Below are 20597 nucleotides of genomic sequence, written 5' to 3'. Positions count from 1 at the left end.
ACAAAAGGAAATGTCACTTTAAAATAACTTTGTTCTGTCATGCAAACATTTAGCAAAAAGTCTTCTTGTGTTAAAGCTGCTTTCATCCGTCTATAATTTTAAGTATATGGCTGCATATTAATGACATGTGCACTGAAGTAAAACACTGAAAGGGGTTGCACGATGCAAAATATCAAAGCATCATGTTTTCCACTTTTAGAGCCAGAAGCTGCTTAACTTTCAGGTGGTGGGAATTATCAAGGCAGCCATAATACATATCAATCGTCTTTTCACTCTTACTCCTCTGCAGTTTCCATTTGCCGTATGTAACATTCTTCGGATTACGGGAATGGTAGCACACAGGTAATGTTACTGGACTAGTAATCCAGAGGCCTGGCTAATGTGCAAGAGGCATGAGTTCAAACCCCACCCTGGCAGCGGTGAAATTCAATGAATTAATAAATCTGGAATAAAAAGCTAGTCTCAGGAATGATGATAACGGAAATGACTGGATTGTCGTAAAAGCCCATCTCGCATCAGGGAAGGAAATCTGGTGTTCTTACCCAGCCTGTACTAAATGTAACTCCAGACCCACAGAAATGTGGTTGACTCTTAACTGCCCTCTGAATTGTCCTGGCAAGTCACTCAGTTATATCAAACCGCTACAGAAAAGACAAATAATAATAGAACCAGATGAACCACCAGGAATTAATCAAAGCACTGGAACCGACAAAAGCACACCCTGCCCAGTCGACCCCGAAAAATCTCCTCATTAACGTTTGGGAACTTGTGCCAAAATTGGGAGAGCTGTCCCAAAGACCAGCATAGTCAGCTCACTGAATCACACCTTAGAGCCAATGTCCCAAACTCCTCCATCACTATCCCTGAGTGTGTCTTGTCCCACTGACATGACAGCCCCACCAGAGGTGGCGGCACATTGGTATACAGCCAGGACGAAGTAGCCCTGGGAGTCGCCAGCATTGACTCTGGATCCCATGAAGTCTCACAGCATCAGCCCAAACATGGGCAAGGAAAACTCCTGCTGATTACCATCTACTGTCCTCCCTAAGCTGATGAGTCAGTACTCTTCCATGTTGAACACCAATTGGAAAAAACACTGAGCGTAGAAAAGGCACAGGATGCATTCTGGGTGAGGGATGTCAATGTCCATCACCAAGAGATATAGAAAGGTTGAGTGAGTGGGCAAAAATTTAGCAGATGGAGTATAAAGTGGGAAAATATGAAGTTAGCAGGAAGAATAAAAAAGCAGAGTATTACTTAAACGGAGAATGACTGCAGAACTCCAAGGTGCAGAGGGATCTAGGTGTTCTAGTGCATGAGTCACAAAAAATTAGTATACAGGTAAAGCTAGTAATAAAGAAGGCCAATGGAATGCTATCCTTTATTGCAAGAGGAATTGAAAATAAAAGTAAGGATGTTATGCTTCAGTTATACAGGGCATTGGTGAGACCACATCTCGTATACTATGTGCAGTTTTGGTCTTCTTCTTTAAGGATGGATGTGAATGCGTTGGAGGCGGTTCAGAGGAGGTTTACTAGATTGATACCTGGTATGAGTGGGTTTTCTTATGAGGAAAGGCTGAACAGACTGGGCTTGTATTCACTGGAGTTTGGAAGAGTGAGCGGAAACTTGATTGACGTATATAAGATCCTGAACAGTCTTGACAAGCTGGATGTGGAAAGGACGTTTCCTCTTGCGGGGGAGTCCAGAACTAGGGGGCACTCTTTTAAAATTAGGGGTCGCCCTTTTAGGACAGAGATGAGGAGAATTTTTTCTCTCAGAGGTTTGTGCGACTTTGGAACTCTCTGCTTCAGAAGGTGGTGCAGGCGGAGTCATTGAATATTTTTAAGGTGGGGGTAGATTGATTCTTGTTAGGCAAGAGAATCAAAGGTTATCGGGGTAGATGGGAGTGTGGAATTCAAGACACAACACATCAGCCATGATCGTATTGAATGGTGGAGCAGGCTAGAGGGGCCGAATGGCCAACTTCTACTCCTAATTCATATGTTCGTATATGAGTAGCTCAGTAGCACTACTACTGATTGAGTCATAAAGGACACATCTGCCAGACTGGGCCTATGGCAGGTGGTGAGAGGATCAACACGAGGGAAAAGCCTACTTGACATTATCCTCACCAATCTACTTGTCACAGATGCATCTGTCCATGACAGTATTGGTAGGAGTGACCACCGCACAGTCTTTGTGGAGACCAAGTCCTGTCTTATACTGAGGATACCCACCATTGTGTCGTGGCATTCCAACTTGCCAAATGGGACAAATTCAGAACAGCTCAAAACTGGGCCTCCATGAGCCACTGTGGGCCATCAGCAGCAGTAGAATTGTATTCAGCCACAATCTGTAACTTCATGGCCAAGAACAGCCCTCAATCTACTATTACCATCAAGCCAGGGAATGAACCCTGGTTCAATAATTGTAGGAGGGCATGCCAGGAACAGCACCAGGCACACCTAAAAATGAGATGCCAACCTGGTGAAGCTACAACACCGGACTACATGCATGCTAAACAGCAGAAGCAGCATGCGATAGACAGGGCTAAGCAATCCCACAACCAACAGATCAGATAAAAGCTCTGCAATCCTGCCACATCAGTCATGAATAGTGGTGGACAATTAAACAACTAACCAGAGGAGGAGGCTCCACAAACATCCCCAATGATGGCGGGACACAGCATGTCAGTGCAAAAGAAAAGGCTGAAGCATTTGCAACCATCTTCAACCAGAAGTGCCAAGTGGATGATCCATCTGAGCCTCTTCCTGAAGTCCCCAGCATCACAGATGTCAGTCTTCAGCCAAATTGATTTACGCCACGTGATATCAAGAAACGGCTGAAGGCACTGGGCCCTGACAATATCCCGGCAGTAGTGCTGAAAACCTGTGCTCCAGAATTAACCTCACCCCTAGCCAAGCTGTTCCAGTACAGCTACAACACTGGCATCTACCCGGCAATGTAGAAACTTGCCCAGTTATGTCCTGCCAACAAAAAGCAGGACAAATCCAGTCCAGTCAATTATTGCCGCATCAGTCTACTCTCAATTGTCAGAAAGTGATGGAAGGTATCGTCGACAGCGCTATCAAGCGACGCTTACTCAGCAATAATCTGCTCAGTGATGCTCAGTTTGGATTCCGTCAGGACCACCTGGCTCCAGACCTCATTACAGCCTTGGTCCAAACATGGACTGAAGAATTGAATTCCACAGGTTGAGGTGTGAATGACTGCTTTTGACATCACGGCAGCAATTGACCAAATGTGCATCAAGGGGCTCTAAAAGGAAAGACTTGCATTTACATAGGACTTTTCATGACCACTCGACATCTCAATATGTTTCACAGCCAAAGAAGAACTTTGCACTGTTGTAGGAAACACCACAGCTAATTGGTGCACAGCAAGCTCCCACAAACAGCAATGTGATAATGATCATATAATCATTTTTTCTGATGTTAACTGAGGGATAAATATTGCCCAGAGTTCTAATGAAAAGTTACAGACCTGAAACGGTAACTCTGTTTCTCTCTCCACAGATGCTGCCAAACCTACTGAGTATTTCCAGCACTTTCTATTTTTATACCAGGGATAACTCCCCTTCGAATAGTGCTTTCATATCCTCCTGCAAGGGCAGATGGAGCCTCAGTTTAACATCTCAGCTGAAAGACAGCACCTCTGACCTCAGCAGTGCAGCACCCACTGCAGTCTCAGCCTTGATTTTTGTGCTCAAGTCCTGGAATAGGATTTGAACTTGGAAACTTGTGACTCAGAGAGAGTGCTACCAACTGAACCAAAGTGTAAATGGATGTTTTCTGGATTGATGTGTGCCCCAGAAATTAAGCCCTAGCAAAATTGAAGTCAATGGGAATCAGAGGGAAATCTCTCCAATGGTTGGAGTCATACCTAGCGCAATGGAAGATGGTTGTAGTTGTTGGAGGCCAATTATCTCAGCCTCAGGACATCACTGCAGGAGTTCCTCAGGGCAGTGTCCCTGGCCCTACCATCTACAGCTGCTTCAATGACCTTCCTTCCATCATAAGATCAGAAGTGAGGCTGTTCACTGATGATTGCACAATGCTCAGTTCCATTTGCAACCTCTCAGATACTGAAGTAATCGATGCCCGCATACATCAAGACCTGAACAACATTCAGGCTTGGGCTGTTAAGTGGCAAGTATCATTCATGCCACACAAGTTCCAAGCAATGATCTTCTCCAACAAAAGAGAAACTAAGCACCTCTCCTTGACTCCATTGCAATACCATTTCTGGGCTATGGGGGAGAACCATCAACAAGGCTATCACTTAATGAATGACCACTACTGGCGAGTGCATGTGTACGAGCATTGGTTGAGCACAGGACAGTGCTCAGCTGTGATGCCCTCTTCCAGCAGGGAGCTACTGGTACCCATGAAAGATAGCACCTTCTTGGGAAAGAAAAGCAGAGAAGACAGCGGGTGTTTTAAGAGTGTCGTCCTGAAGTACTCATCGCAGTGGCTTTATGCATAGTTCCTTTTCCACCTGCGCCAGCTGTTTGCAGTCATAGCTTAAGCTCATCTCTCAACACCTCTGCTTAAGGTTTCAACAGAATTTTAAAAATGTGAGGCAAATGTAGCCTGACATAACTCTCGAAACTATTTCCTGCTTTTTTTTTTAGCAAATGTATCATTTTTCATGAACTTATGTCTCCAGTTTGCATTACGGGAACGTGAAGGGCACAATCAAAGCATGTATGGTTAAGCTCATGAAGTCCGCAATGTACAGAGTGATGGATGTTATCAGTGAAATTTCACTGCATTTGGAGTGCTTTACAACTGAAGATATAAAACACCCAGGCAATGCGCATCATCTAATTTTATGTGACCCCCCCGCCCACCTTCCTAGTTAGAAAACAGGTTGCATCTGTAAGGAACATTTATTAAATCTATTTCTGCATAATGAATTGATCCTGAAATACCAGTGTTTGTTAACCCTTTAGGCTTTCTGATGTAATGACTGAAATAAGGTAAATAATGGATATATTTTTCAGCAAAATAAGTGACAAAAGTCATTACAGCTAGTACTTAGAAACCTAAATAAGTCTTAGTGAGTTTGCAGTGCCCTTTTCAGTGCTGTTTCTTGAGTTATGTTCAGTGCAGTACAAATGAAGGTTGGAATCAGTGCTGGTGAAAGCAGTGGATGAATGTTTAGTGCATCCAAGTGGCATTTCCTTTGTCCACTGTTTAGCAGAGGCGTGAACCCATTTAAAGCAAAGACTGAATGCCTCCGTTAAAATGGCTGACAAATTTGCATGTTGTCCTTGCCCAAGGACCATGCTAATCTTCTCTGTGTCATTCAAATATTAGTATACGAGCTGCCAAAGTGAGCACATACATCTCCAAAGAGACCTTTAGCATGTTAAAATAGCTAGCAGAGGACAGTCGCATGAATGTATTGAGTATCTATCTGCTAATATCACCAACGGTAACTTCTACTCGACAGAAGGTGCACTACGTATTTGAAACTGCAGACACTCCAAAGTTGCCTCCACAAAAAGTTAAAGTTGTCATTTGCCAGGATAAAACCTAAAATTATCTTTGAAAAGTCCTGTTGCTCGTGTTATCTATTTCAGAATTACTGACACTTGTTTGCGAAGATGGATTTTCATCGCTGTTAGCGTTTTCATACCGCTGAGCTCGACTGGAATTCCAGCGCTGTGATTGGCAGGAGCAGCCGGTGGGTATCAGAGATGTGAGTGCACCAGACAGGACAGCACTAAAACTGAACTGTGCTGTGACAACATAAGTAACCCAAGAATGGAAGGCAGAGCAAGGCAAACTGATGAGGCCTCTGCAGGAACTCTGTCTATAACACCCATGGATCTGGCTGTGATTTGAAGTCTTCACACTCTCTGGAATCAAAGCCCCTCATCCCATCCCCTCTACCAGCACCTCACAATTGGGTACGGCTTTGAGGCACTGACACCTTTGAGATCAAACGGGTTTTGCCCATAACCAGGCAAGAATCTGCTTTCACAGAATCACAGAATCAACACATTTCCATTTATCACACAAAAGTGCACTCTGAATTGTCATTTAACCTTTTACTTAACTTTAGCCCTTGTCTAAGGCCTTCAATACCTGTTCCTCATAAATCTGTACTGCAGCAATGTATATGGATCAAGTAATCTCAGTTGATGGGCTTTCAAACCTAATAGTCCATAAAACAAAAGCCTGCAAGTTGTCAATGATGTGGTAATTATAGTGCAATTAAAGAAACAAATTAATCTGAGAGCTGTGATCTTTAGCAAATACCAATATTGCAGAAGCACAGGTAATGTATGAGTCGCAAAATAAAACTGTCAACAATCCAATTTGCTGAGTTTCTTGACGGGTGTGTGAGAAGATTCTAGTCATGAGAACCCCATATTTTAGAAGCAGCCTGGCTTAGATGGGAAAGGACAGGGTTAAGACTAGAGCTGTGGCTTATTTGTGCCCTTGATCAGTGAGAGTGGGACTCTGGGTTTCCAATGGGAATAAGATGGTAACTGAACTGCCTAGGTATATAGGCTTCTCATGAATCAGAGTTAAAATAATTTGTTAAAGATATGAAGCAAGCAAGATACATCAAACAGAAAGCATTTGACATCTGTCCTCGTGTATGAGAAAAATTACTGGATCTGAAAGCGGTAAATGCTGTAATGTCATGGGCTTCTTTGGTCTCTTCGCCCATGTACTTGTCTGCAGCTGCTCAATGTAACTTTAGCAAACATCAAGGAGAGAAATGGGACTTACTGAATTAAAATATCTTACATACTTGCTGCTCTCCCTTCCCTTTGAAATGGGTACCACCCTGCAAAGATTGTGGTGCTGTTTTCTTTTGGTCTTTCGTACAGTGAATGGCACTAAAAAGCTCAGTGTTTTCAGTGCTCTAGAAAAAGGCGGCTTTTTGGTACCAATGGCAAGGAAGATTACACTCATTAAAAACTTGGAAACAGAAAAGCAACCGCAAATTGTCATAAAAGTGCTTACTTCATTAACTGGTCGAAGTCCTGTCACAGACCAACTTCTCCACCAAAGCATTTTATGAATAGAGACTGAGCATGTTATTGAAAAGACAAGCCCACATGAAAACTGCCCTCTTTGATTTAGTTTTAGTTTTAGTTTCTTGTAAGAATTTGCAGCATTCTCTTTTCAATCAGATGGGTGTTTATACCTGCACTTGTCTTTCGAAGTGATTTTTTGTTATGTGTGTGGTTTAGATTTGGTTACGAGTTCACTGGGCAGGGGTATCTTTAGATTGAATTTAAGCCAAGCCTACTTTGCGCATCCAAGTATTGAGTTTCACCATTTTCCAGTCACTGCATGAGCTGTCACCATCTTTAGAAGGAATTGAGTCTTATTTCAGCCTTGTAATAAAACTTATTTTCTGCTACTTCCTTTCAGAGTAATACAAGCACCATCATCTAGGAGAGGAGTCTCCTGACCACTCATTTGCAATGGCAATCTGTATTATATGTGAACAGTTACCTCCCAAAGTGGCAAAAAACTATTCTGGGTGCCCATAAAACTTTTGGGAAAAGAACAGGTGGACACTAGCGATAGAAGACGTTGTTTGTTAAACTGCTAGGATCAGTACATGGGCCGCAGCTCTTCACAATATATATCAATGATTTGGATGTGGGGACCAAATGTAAATTTTCCAAGTTTGCGGATGACACAAAACTAGGTGGGAATGTATGTTCTCAGGAAGATGCAAAGTGGCTTCAAGGGGATTTGGAGAGACTTAGTGAGTGGGAAAGGCATGGCTAATGGAATATAATGTGGAAAAATGTGAGGTTATCCACTTGAAGAAGAAATTTCTTTACTCAGAGGGTTGTGAATCTTTGGAATTCTCTACCCCAGAGAGCTGTGGAAGCTCAGTCATTGAGTATGTTTAAAGCAGAAATTGACAGATTTCTAAATACTGTTATGACCAGGTGTGAAAGGTGTCTAGGGTTCCCTCTCAGCCTTCACCTGGTCTTACCGTAACAGGGTTTTAATTTTAAACACACCATGTTTTTAGCTCCCCTTTGGTGAATCCTTATTCACGACTTTCCAATTATAAGACAAAGAAACCAGCACAAATAGGCTTTCTTAGGTTTAAAGAAGAATAGTTGAAATTTATTAAACTTAAACTCTAATTCAGTTAACGCCTACGGATACACGACATACCCATGCTAGCATGCATACATGATTCACACATACATCATCTTCAAGCTACAGGATCTTCAAGCTCACTGTAGAGTCCTTGATTGTAGGTAAATCTTGTTTTTCAGTGGGGCCCAATATTCTTCTTAAACCTTGTTCGCTGTAGGAGACTTTTCTCTCTTGGGGTTCATGTGTCTTCAGTGGATTCAGATGCTTGTGAGAAAGAGATAGGAGCAGACAGGAGAGAGATCTTATCAGTCCAGGAGCAAACAGACACACTGGCCAAACTCTTTGTACAAATTCAAAAAACTCAGGTTGCCCAGCAGGTTAGTCATGTGACTAGTTCGTTTGACCATGTCCATTTGCGTATCAGGCCATCTTAGCAGTCAACGTGGAATGCAAGCTCCCCCACCTTCAACGTCTGGTGATCAAAAGTCCATTGTGGGTTGAATGTTTCAGGGAACAGCTGCTTTGTCCTTCCAAACACTGTCTGTTAATATGCAAATGTCTTTTCCAGCCACAGCTGATCTGTTTAACAAGTCATTTCTTCACTCCAGTAACAGTTTCAAATCAATGTTCATGACAATATTAATGTGCCTCATTCTTGGCAGGTGGGGACCTAGCATGACAATACCCGTGACATAACGGGATATGGGGATAGTGTGGGAAAAGGGCGAAGACCCAAGCATTGTATCTTGATATACATTTAAAAAATGTGAAGAATGAAAGAAAATGTGCAGAAGGACATAACAAGAAAACAAAATAACTAGGACAAATAAAACAATAAATTAGATTTTAGTTGCAAGCATCATGATGGACCCTTGATTATAATGACTTACTTGCTTTTGTCACAATTATTGTGTTGCACAGTTCGTCATGATCTTTGACAGTAATGTAAAGGACCAAACTTTACTGGACATTATAATGTACTTTCGGGTAGAAATTTCTCTTTCAGCAATGTTATCACAGAAAGGCTCGACATGCTCATATCAAATTCCTCTTTCTAGTACTTTAACCTCAGCATTAACACATTTTTAAAAATAGGTTGACATTTTTATTAAAATAGCAGAAAAAGAAATTTGATACAAATCTTTTCAGGCTTATGTTATAATATCAATAACAGTCTTTTCTGCCCTTTAATCTTGTGCCTTTGATTAGCTGAGATTTATATTGTATCTGTAAACATGCTGTTGAACAGCAAATGTAACTTTTCTAATTATTTTCCATCATTTCTCTGGTATGGATACTGGCATTTCAGAGTTATGGCTATTACTGACACCCTTCTGATCCAAAGGTCTTGTGATAAGAAGTTCTGCTATGATAAAATGCCACTTTCTGTTCATTGATGTTTTTTCTAGTCCTTCGACCTTTAATAATTCTGTACCCATTTGTCATCTGATAATGCTACATTTTACAATCAATTCCCACTTCTTAGAATTTTGTGGTTGTAACATTTTCTCAATCTACCAGTACTGTAAATACCTACTAGCAATCTGTAGGTATTCACAATACTCCTAATTCAGCGCCAGTGTCACAAGCTGCAGTAGCTGTAATTACAATAAGTGAAGATTTATAATGCAGTGATTTTACTGCAAAGTGAGGCTAACCTTGAATGAGGAAAATAACATCTTATTGGAGGGGAGCCCAGTAATTATCATTTCATGCTTCCCGTCACTTTATTGGCTGACAAACCTAAGTGACGACAAAGGAAATCTGGGGCTGAACTTTCCTATTTTATGAAAAAACAGGGAGAAATGTCCTTTTTCATCATAAATTACAGTCTGCAGATAAAATCATGGCAAACACTAGTTTTAAAATGTGATTCTGAGAAGCAAATTACATTAACGGTGAGAAGAAACTGACAGCTACTCACGAGTTACCTTATAAATGTCAAAATGTTTGTTCATGTAGCTGTGGAGTTTGCAAGCCTTTACATATGTCAGGCTCACCTCCTGAACACTCAAAGCCTCACCACCATCTGCAAGGCTCGCATCAGGAATGTGATGGAATATTCACTATTCATCTGGATGGAAACTTGCAGCAACACTGAAGGAGGTTAATACTATCCAGGACAGAGCAAGTCACTGGCCGGCACCCCTGCTGCTAGACATACCGTTCATCCCTCCGCCACTGGCACACTATGGTCACAGTTTGTACGATCTACAGAATGCACTACAGGAACTCACCTGGATATTACAACACCAACTCCCTTCCCTGCGACCTCTACTGCCAAGGAGAATGAAAGCAGCAATGTTGTAGGAACACCATTACCTCCATGTTCCATGCCTAGTCACACATATCCTGACTTGGGATATATTATTACCATTTCTTCATCGTCACTGGGTCCTTTGATAAATCCTTACCTAACCAGGAGCACCATCAGCACAAGGCCTGCAGCAGTTCAAAGAGTAGGCCCACCATTACTTTTTCAGCACAACCAAGGATGGACAATAAATGTGGCCTGGCCAATATTGTCCATATTCAAAGAACAAATTTTTTAAAATCAATGTTTCTGTCTATTCTGATTGCATTGAATGACAAAGTCTTAAATGAATAAGCAGACTGATTTACTCGTAATGTCTCCTCTTTTCAGACATGCAGAAAAGAAAATATCTGATGTTTAAAAGCCAACAAATGGTTGACACATGTGATGTCCCCCGTGGTTGCCTCAAATGACCCCGAGCCATAAGGGTAACCTTTGCTGTGACTGGTAATGTATGTCAGATGGTTACAGGTCTTTGTACCATCCACCTCCAATGTCTTACATAAGAACATAAGAAATAGGAGCAGGAGTAGATCTTTCAGCCTTTCGAGCCCACTCTGCCATTCAATGAGATCATAGCTGATTTTCTATTTCAACATCATTTTCCTGCACTATCTCCATATCCCTTGATGTTTTTAATGTGTAGAAATCTATCAGTCTTCATCTTGAACATACTCACCGCCTGAGCCTCCACAACCCCCTGGTGCAGAGAATTCCAAAGATTCACCACCCTCTGAGTGAAGAAATTCCTCCTCAGCTCAGTCCAAAATGGCCTACCCCTTAATCTGAGACTGTGTCCCCTGGTTCTAGACACCCCAGCCAGGGGAAACATCCTTCCTGTCGAGTCCTGTAAGAATTTTGTATGTTTGAATGAGATCACCTCGCATTCTTCTAAACTCCAGAGAATAAAAGCCCAGTCTATTTAATCTTACCTCATAGGACAATCCCTCCATCCCAGGAATTAGTTTGATGAACCTTCATTGCACTCCCTCTTGGGCAAGTATATCTTTCCTTAGGTAAGGAGACCAAAACTGCACACAATACTCCAAGTGCGGTCCCACCAAGGTTCTATATAATTGCAGTTAGACATCTTTACTCCTGTACTCAATTGTCTTGTAATAAAGGCGAACATACCATTTGCCTTCTTAATTGCTTGTTGTACCTGCATGTTAGCTTTCAGTGACTCATGAACAAGGACGCCCAAGTCCCTTTGAAGTTCAAAACTTTCCAGCCTCTCAAAATTTAAGAAATACTCTGTATTTCTGTTTTTCCTACCAAAGTGGATAACCTCACATTTTTCCACATTATATTCCGTTTGCCAAATTTTTGGCCACTCGCTTAGCCTCTCCAAATCCCCTAGAAGCGTCTTTGTATCCTCCTCACAACTCACACTTCCACCTAGTTTTGTGTCATCTGCAAACTTGGAAATATTACATTTAATCCCCGCATCCAAATCATTGATATAGATTGTGAATAACTGGGGCCCAAGAACTGATCCTTGCAGTATAGCCTGCCAACCTGAAAATGACCCATTTATTCCTTCTCTGTTTTCTGTCCGTTAGCCAGTTCTCAATCCATGCCAGTATATTCTCCCAATCCCATGTGCTCTAATTTTGCTTACTAACTTCTTGGGCTGAATTTTATTCGTGCGCTGTGCTCTGCGGCGGCATGCTTTGAACTCAGCGGCCTTCTGACATGGAAGTGCCTCCGCGATATTACATGTGGGGGCTCATTTAAATAGAGGGGGTGGAGCAGCTGCCCCCGATAACGTGGGGGGGGCCGCCGTGGCTCCGGCAATGGCGTCCGGCGCCACTGCGCAGGCACCGTCGCCATTTCTAAAGGGCGTTAATCCCTGAACACAGATATAAATTTATAAAGGTACAGTAGTTCCGATTTTTATTAAATAAACAAGTATGTAATGGAAATCCTTCCCCAATTCCCCCCCCCCCCCCCCCCCTACCCCCCATGGTATCTGGAATGAGCTGCGTGAGGAGGTGGTGGAGGCAGGAACAGTAGTGACTTTTAAGAGGCATCTGGACAGGTACTTGAATGAGCAAGGCATAGAGGGATATGGAATTAATGCAGGCAGGTGGGATTAGTATAGATAGGCATTATGGTCGGCAAGGACGCGGTGGGCCGAAGGGCTTGTTTCTATGCTGTGGGACTCTATGACTGGAAGCAGAGTTTTAGATGACCAAGGCAAAAATAGCAGGAAGGTGCCATCCATGAGACAAAGGACCAGTTAATCTGCTTTGGTGGTATTGGTTGATGGATAAATGTTGACTGTTTTACTTCGAATGGTGCTATGGAATCCTTTATATCCACCTCAATACTAATGTGCCCTCCCTTTAATTATAGACTTTATTCTGAAAGAAAGCACCTCTAACAATGGAGCACTCCCTCAGTACTGTACTAACTGACAGCATGAATTATGTGCTCGGATGGGAATACAAACCCACAACCTTTCGAATCAGCTGATACTGATAGGCTTTAGGCCTAGGTCTGACCTAGAGTAAAACACGCACTTTTTAATTGGTTATGTGGTATCTGAATTCATCACCAACAAGGCCTTAACAAGTAATGTTCAGCATATTTTTTTTGAGAGTTAGTCAAGATTGTAGTAGGACTAAACATGGACATATAATACATTATGACTTCAGCCAACATTGCACTACTTTTTTACTTATGTCTTTTTTTTGCAGAAATACATGGAAAATGAATATCAGCCTGCAGTCTACTGAATGAATGGATTAAGGAAAATGATAATGACATTGAATAAAACTAGGGATTCTCAGAGATGTGCTACCCCTATCTCCCGAATAAAACCCACAGAGCTCTCTCGTCCAATACATTAGAAGTATCTTTGGCTGTCTCATCTTTCTAAGACCAAGGAGTTCAGTTGCCTGTGTGGACATCATTTTACAACAGGACCAAGACATGCAAATAAAAAAATTTATACAAATGTTCTAAGCTGATTAATGAATTACAAATCAGATGCTATTTATGTTGTCTTGTTTGAACCTTGAAAGAAAGTGCAGAAGATTGAAAGAAAGAAGTTATATTTGCTGGTGATGGCTAGTTTAGACTTCTGGTTGCCCACTCTGCACCAGATTTGCAAGCCGCTCTTGATCTCTTCAATTCTGCCTGTCTTTGAATGTTGCCAAAACAAAACTCATATCAACCCATACCTGGTCAGCCAAATATTCCACCTCCCATATATGTTGAAGGAGAGACTTTAGAATATGTTGAGCACTTCCCATTCCTTGGCAACCACCTCTCTCAAAGGGCCACGATTCACCAGGAGATCCAACAGATCAACTGCGCCAACTCCGCCTTCTACAAACTGCGGCAGCGAGTGTTTGGCATAAACACCTCCACAAGTCAACAAATGTCTTAGTGTACAGAGTAGTTGTTGTCACCACACTCCTGTACTGCAGTGAGACCTGGACTGTGCATCAGTGACACATAAGAGCGCTAGAGAAATTCCATCAGCAATGCCTCTGTCGCATCCTCCGGATTCAATGGGAGGACTGTCGAACAAACACTCATGTCCTTCTTAAAGCCAGCTCCACAAGCATTCGCGCAAAACTCCTGCAAAACCAGCTTCAATGGACTGGACACTGTGTCTGAATGGCCGAAAACCGTCTCCCCCACCAGGTCCTCTTTTCTTAACTCTCAAATGGCCAGCGTTCCAGGGGAGGACAAAGAAAATGCTTCAAAGTCACTCTGAAGCTTTCTTTGAAGCATGGCAACATTGACATTAATGACTGGGAGGAGCTTGCTACCAATTATTCAAAATGGCAACAACTTTTCCGTCAAGCTGCATCATGCTTTGAGTCCAAACATCTTAATGATGAGGCAGAGTGGTGGCAGAGAAGGTAAGAAAAGGATGCAAATCCTGCACTCTGGATCCCACTATCTGCAGGTCGAGAATCGGCCTGTTCAGTCACCTGAAGACCCATGGCAGAAACTCACGACCCTGAGTAGACATCATCCTCGAATCGAGGGACAGCCGACGACAAGATCTCTGGTGGCTGCTAGTCTATAATGACATAAGGTGCAATAAAAGGAAATAATGACATGTATATGCAGATATGTTCTTAGGTTAGACAAGACACAAATTAGGTTGCATCATTTTAGGCTGCTTTAAGGAAAAGCAAATACAAATTTATGTTTACAATGAAGTTGTTGTTAGCACACAAACAATGAATGCTTTATGCATAAATCCCTCACACCAGTGTCACACCAACATGGAAACCCGCCACACTTATTTTTATTCATTTAACTTAGCTACAAAGACTCATGGACTGTCTCTCCCAAACCTGTAACTTGTTTTCCTTGATATGAGCACCAAGAAAACTGTGGTCATGGGACAAGGTGTTTTATCTCTGCCCCGATCACACTAAATAACACCCCACTGGAAGTGGTTACCAAGTTCTGCTAGTTTGGGTCCACAGTGACAGACAATCTGTCCCTTGTTTCAGAGCTCGATACACGCATGGGGAAAGCAGCTACCACCTTTGACCGACTTGCGAAACGTGCATGGGATAACACCAAGCTGACCCTTAGGACCAAGCTGATGGTTTATAAGGCCTGTGTTCTCAGCATCTTGCTGTATGGCTGTGAAATTTGTGTGATTTACAGCAAAGAAGCTCAATAATTTCCATCTTCGCTGTCTGCAGTGCATTATGGGTATATCCTGGCAGGACAGAATCACAAATGTGGCAGTCCTCTCAATGGCAGAGCTCCCAAATGTGTTGGCAGTACTCAAACAGAGGTGGCTTCGGTGGATCAGACACGACCACAGGATGGAAAACGGTCACATACCCAAGGACCTGCTGTTTGGTGAGGTAGCCGGGTCCTGACAGCCAGTGGGGCGCCCAAAGCTCCACTTCAACGATGCTTGCAAGTGTGACATGAAGGCCCTAAATGTTGACCATCACACCTGGGAGTCACTAGCTGTCAAAAGAGGGAAATGGCGACACATCCTGTGGACAAGTGTGCAGTACCATGTGCTACAGGTCCTACAGCAGCTTGGCAACAGGTGCCAACATGAAAACAACTCACAGCTTCACGTGCAGCACTTGTGGCAGAACCTGCCTGTCAAGGATTGGCCTTCAAAGCCATCAGCAAAGGTGCACCCCAAGAGAAGACAACCCACCTAAATGGATTGTCTGCTGTGCGTCTATCATCTTTTGTAGATGGAAGGATGCCAACCTATAAGGCCAGCATTTTGTTGCCCATCCCTATTTGCCCTTGAGAAGATGGTGGTGAGCCACCTTCTTGAATATAACTATGTAGCTTATTCAGTGGGTAGTTAAGAGTCAAACACATTGCTGTGGGTCTGAACTCACATATAGGTAAGACCAGTTAAGGATGGCAGATTTCCTTCCCTAAAGACGTTAGCAAACCAGATGGGATTTCACAACAATCCAGTAGTTTCATGGTCATCATTACTGATATTGTAGAGAGGAAGGAGCAGCGGAACCCTAGGGTTATAAGATTATTACAGGGGGGAAGCCTTGAGAAAAAGGTGTCCCGAACACGTAAAAAGCCACGAACGGCTCCTTGGCCAGAACTTCAAAGCACCAGCGGGAGATGTGAGGCTCGTAGTGCATCTGCAGCGCAATGTCGGCGAATTCCTGCTGGTACCGGCGCCCGAGGCTGCAGCTCACCTCCCGGAGGACGCGGATGAGCTTTCCTGGCGTCGATGGTGGGAACTGATGAAATGGTTTATTACCTGCACCCCCTTTCCCCCCCCTCCTTCCCCCCCACTTCCCCTTCCCCCTCCCAGCTCACCCCCTCTGCACCCCCTCCCCACCCCCTTCGCAACCCGTTCCCAGCTCCCCCCTCGCACCATCTTCCCCCTGCACCCCCTTCCCCCGCACCCCCCTTCCCCCTTACAGCCTCCTTCCCAGCTCCCCCTCGCACCCCCTTCCCTCCACCCCTCCCGCTCGTACCCCCTCCTCCCACCGGCATCCTCCTACCCCTGTGTAGGGGCCCTAACAACCCTACTGCCTTGTGGGCGTCTCGGGAGAGACCAAGGCTAAGGGAGTAAACACAAACAGAAAATCCGGAGCGGAACCCTGTAGGCGGTCATGTGTCACCTTTGGCATGTTTCCGGCAGTTCCTGCAACCATACAGGTGCCAAACGTCGTGCTCTGCACTCCTTTGGACCCCACCAGAAAGGCCGAGAGGGGGGTTTTGACGACTGGGCAACTCTCAACCTCCATACATTCGCCCAGGCATGCGCCATGGAGGGGTCACTCCATAGTCGCCTCACAGCGACCGAAACAACACGGAAGGCAGCAGTTACGGGTTATAAGTCCAGCTCAATTGGCATAGAGATTGGGCGCCATGGGTTGCCTTTGTCAGTGGGAGAGGTCATCGCACCTCACTGGACAGCTACCGCGCGCCTCAAACCGGGCAGCCCCCGGTCAATAAGGTTCTGTCCCGCCACAGTCCACCTGCTTCAATGGGTGCTTGGAGCTCAGGGTCATTGCCCGAAAAGTGGACTGCAACACCGCACCAAACAGCACGAAAAAAGGAAAGAAGGTACCAGCCCTTCGTTTTGCAAGCTGGAACGTCCTGGCCAGTTGGAAGACCTTACGCAAATCAATGATTCTTGGAAGACCGCCATCATTAACAACGAGCTCAGTAGACTCAATGTAGACATTGCAGCACTTCAGGAGACACGCCTCCCTGTGAGTGAATCTCTAACAGAGCAAGACTACACCTTCTTCTGGCAGGGCAGGGATCCTGAAGAACCAAGACAGCATGGAGTGGGCTTCGCCATCAGAAACGCCTTGCTCAGCATGATAGAGCCTCCCTCAAATGGCTCGGAACGCATACTGTCCATCCGACTGCTCACCGCCTCTGGTCCAGTACACCTACTCAGCATCTATGCTCCAACACTCTGCTCCCCACCTGAAGCTAAAGACCAGTTCTCTGAGGAACTCCATAAAATCATTAGTAGCATCCCCAACACCGAACACCTGTTCCTGCTGGGGGACTTTAATGCCAGGGTTGGGGCCGACCATGACTCATGGCCCTCCTGCCTTGGGCGCTATGGTGTTGGAAGGATGAATGAGAATGGATAGGGACTGCTTTAGTTGTGTAGCTATCATAACCTCTGCATCACCAACTCGTTCTTTCACACTAAACCCTGTCACCAGGTTTCATGGAGGCACCCAAGATCACGTCGTTGGCACCAGCTGGACCTCATCGTCACAAGGTGAGCCTCCTTAAACAGTGTTCAAGTCACACGCAGCTTCCACAGTGCGGACTGCGACACAGACCACTCCCTGGTGTGCAGCAAGGTTAGACTCAAAGCAAAGAAGCTGCATCATTCCAAGCAGAAGGGCAACCCGCGCATCAACACGAGCAGAATTTTTTATCCACAGCTGTTACAAAAATTTCTAAATTCACTTGTAAAAGCCCTTCAAAACACTCCTACAGGGGATGCTGAGACCAAGAGGGCCCACATCAGAGACGCCATCTATGACTCAGCAATGACCACCTATGGCAAACGTGTGAAGAGAAATGCAGACTGGTTTCAATCTCATTTTGAAGAGCTGGAACCTGTCATAGCCGCTAAGCGCATTGTACTGTTGAACTACAAGAAAGCCCCCAGCGAATTAACATCCGTAGCACTTAAAGCAGCCAGAAGCACTGCACAAAGAACAGCCAGGCGCTGCGCAAATGACTACTGGCAACACCTATGCAGTCATATTCAGCTGGCCTCAGACACTGAAAACATCAGAGGAATGTATGATGGCATTAAGAGAGCTCTTGGGCCAACCATCAAGAAGATCGCCCCCCTCAAATCTAAATCAAGGGACACAATCACTGACCAACGCAAGCAAATGGACCGCTGGGTTGAGCACTACCTAGAACTGTACTCCAGGGAGAATGTTGTCACTGAGTCCACCCTCAATGCAGCCCAGCCTCTACCAGTCATGGATGAGCTGAACATACAGCCAACAAAATCGGAACTCAGTGATGCCATTGATTCTCTAGCCAGCGGAAAAGCCCCTGGGAAGGACGGCATTATCCCTGAAATAATCAAGAGTGCCAAGCCTGCTATACTCTCAGCACTCCATGAACTGCTTTGCCTGTGCTGGGACGAGGGAGCAGTACCTCAGGACATGTGCGATGCCAATATCATCACCCTCGATAAAAACAAAGGTGAACGCGGTGACTGCAACAACTACCGTGGAATCTCCCTGCTCATCATAGTGGGGAAGGTCTTTGCTCGAATCGCTTTAAACAGGCTCCAGAGGTTGGCCGAGCGCGTATACCCTGAGGCACAGTGTGGCTTTCGTGCAGAGAGATCGACCATTGACATGCTGTTCTCCCTTCGTCAGATACAGGAGAAATGCCGCGAACAACAGATGCCCCTCTACGTTGCTTTCATTGATCTCACCAAAGCCTTTGACCTCGTCAGCAGACGTGGTCTCTTCAGACTACTAGAAAAGATCGGATGTCCATCAAAGCTACTAAGTATCATCACCTCATTCCATGACAATATGAAAGGCACAATTCAGCATAGCGGCACCTCATCAGACCCCTTTCCTATCCTGAATGGCGTGAAACAGGGCTGTGTTCTCGCACCCACACTGTTTGGGAGTTTCTTCTCCCTGCTGCTCTCACATGCGTTCAAGTCTTCAGAAGAAGGAATTTTCCTCCACACAAGATCAGGGGGCAGGTTGTTCAACCTTGCCCATCTAAGAGCGAAGACCAAAGTACGGAAAGTCCTCATCAGGGAACTCCTCTTTGCTGACGATGCTGCTTTAACATCTCACACTGAAGAGTGTCTGCAGAATCTCATTGACAGGTTTGCGGCTGCCTGCAACAAATTTGGCCTAACCATCAGCCTCAAGAAAACGAACATCATGTGACAGGACGTCAGAAATGCTCCATCCATCAATATCGGCGACCACGCTCTGGAAGTGGTTCAAGAGTTCACGTACCTCGTCTCAACTATCACCAGTAACCTGTCTCTCGATGCAGAAATCAACAAGCGCATGGGAAAGGCTTCCACTGCTATGTCCAGACTGTCCAAGAGAGTGTGGGAAAATGGCACACTGACGTGGAACACAAAAGTCCGAGTGTATTAAGCCTGTGTCCTCAGTACCTTGCTCTCTGGCAGCGAGGCCTGGACAACGTATGTCAGCCAAGAGCGATGTCTCAATTCATTCCATCTTCGCTGCCTCCGGAGAATCCTTGGCATCAGGTGGCAGGACCGCATCTCCAACACAGAGGTCCTCGAGGCGGCCAACATCCCCAGCTTATACACAGTGCTGAGTCAGCGGCGCTTGAGATGGCTTGGCCATGTGAGCTGCATGGAAGATGGCAGGATCCCCAAAGACACATCGTACAGCAAGCTCGCCATTGGTATCAGACCCACCGGCCTTCCATGTCTCCGCTTTAAAGACGTCTGCAAACGCGACATGAAGTCCTGTGACATTGATCACAAGTCGTGGGAGTCAGTTGCCAGCGATTGCCAGAGCTGGCGGGCAGCCATAAAGGCGGGGCTAAAGTGTGGCGAGTCGAAGAGACTTAGCAGTTGGCAGGAAAAAAGACAGAAGTGCAAGGGGAGAGCCAACTGTGTAACAGCCCCGACAAACAATTTCTTCTGCAGCACCTGTGGAAGAGTCTGTCACTCTAATATTGGCCTTTATAGCCACTGCAGGCGCTGCTCCATAAACCACTGACCACCTCCAGGCGCTTACCCATTGTCTCCCGGGACAAGGAGGCCAAAAAAGAAGAAAAATTACTGATATTCGCCTTTTATTCCAGATGTATTTAAATTCCCTAGCTGTCTCCACATATCTCCAGATCATTAGTCCAGCCCTCTGGATTACTAGTCTAATAACATAACCACTATGCTACCATACCCCACACAATTGCAATAGAGGATAATGGTAACAGTGCAGTGTAAATAAACATTACTCTCCTGTGAAACTAAAATTTGTCAAACTCTTCTGTCTCTAGATAGTAAAGAAGGCCAAATGAAAAACAAAATACTGCAAATGCTGGAAGTCAGAAATAAAAACAGAAAGCACATAGCAGGCCAGTCTCTTTCAAGCAAACAGCCCTTGGTCAGAACTAGTGAGTATACTATTTCAGGCTCGCCACACTGTCAGCCAATGATCTCACGTTAG

At 44.7% G+C, this 20597-nt stretch overlaps 1 protein-coding gene and 1 pseudogene across 3 annotated transcripts in view; both read right to left on the bottom strand.

Annotated features, from left to right (window-relative positions):
* Window positions 1–20597, bottom strand: part of fgfrl1a (fibroblast growth factor receptor like 1a) — a 357680-nt gene that overhangs the window by 75265 nt on the left and 261818 nt on the right. The gene's annotated exons all lie outside the window — the stretch shown is intronic.
* On the bottom strand, window positions 5270–5369 carry LOC137377901 (U6 spliceosomal RNA; annotated as a pseudogene).

This window comes from Heterodontus francisci, chromosome 1 (genome assembly GCF_036365525.1).
Source record: "Heterodontus francisci isolate sHetFra1 chromosome 1, sHetFra1.hap1, whole genome shotgun sequence".
Classification (NCBI taxonomy): Eukaryota; Metazoa; Chordata; class Chondrichthyes; order Heterodontiformes; family Heterodontidae; genus Heterodontus; species Heterodontus francisci.
The sequence above is the reverse complement of the archived record's forward strand: the minus strand, read 5'-3'. Positions and strand labels throughout refer to the sequence as shown.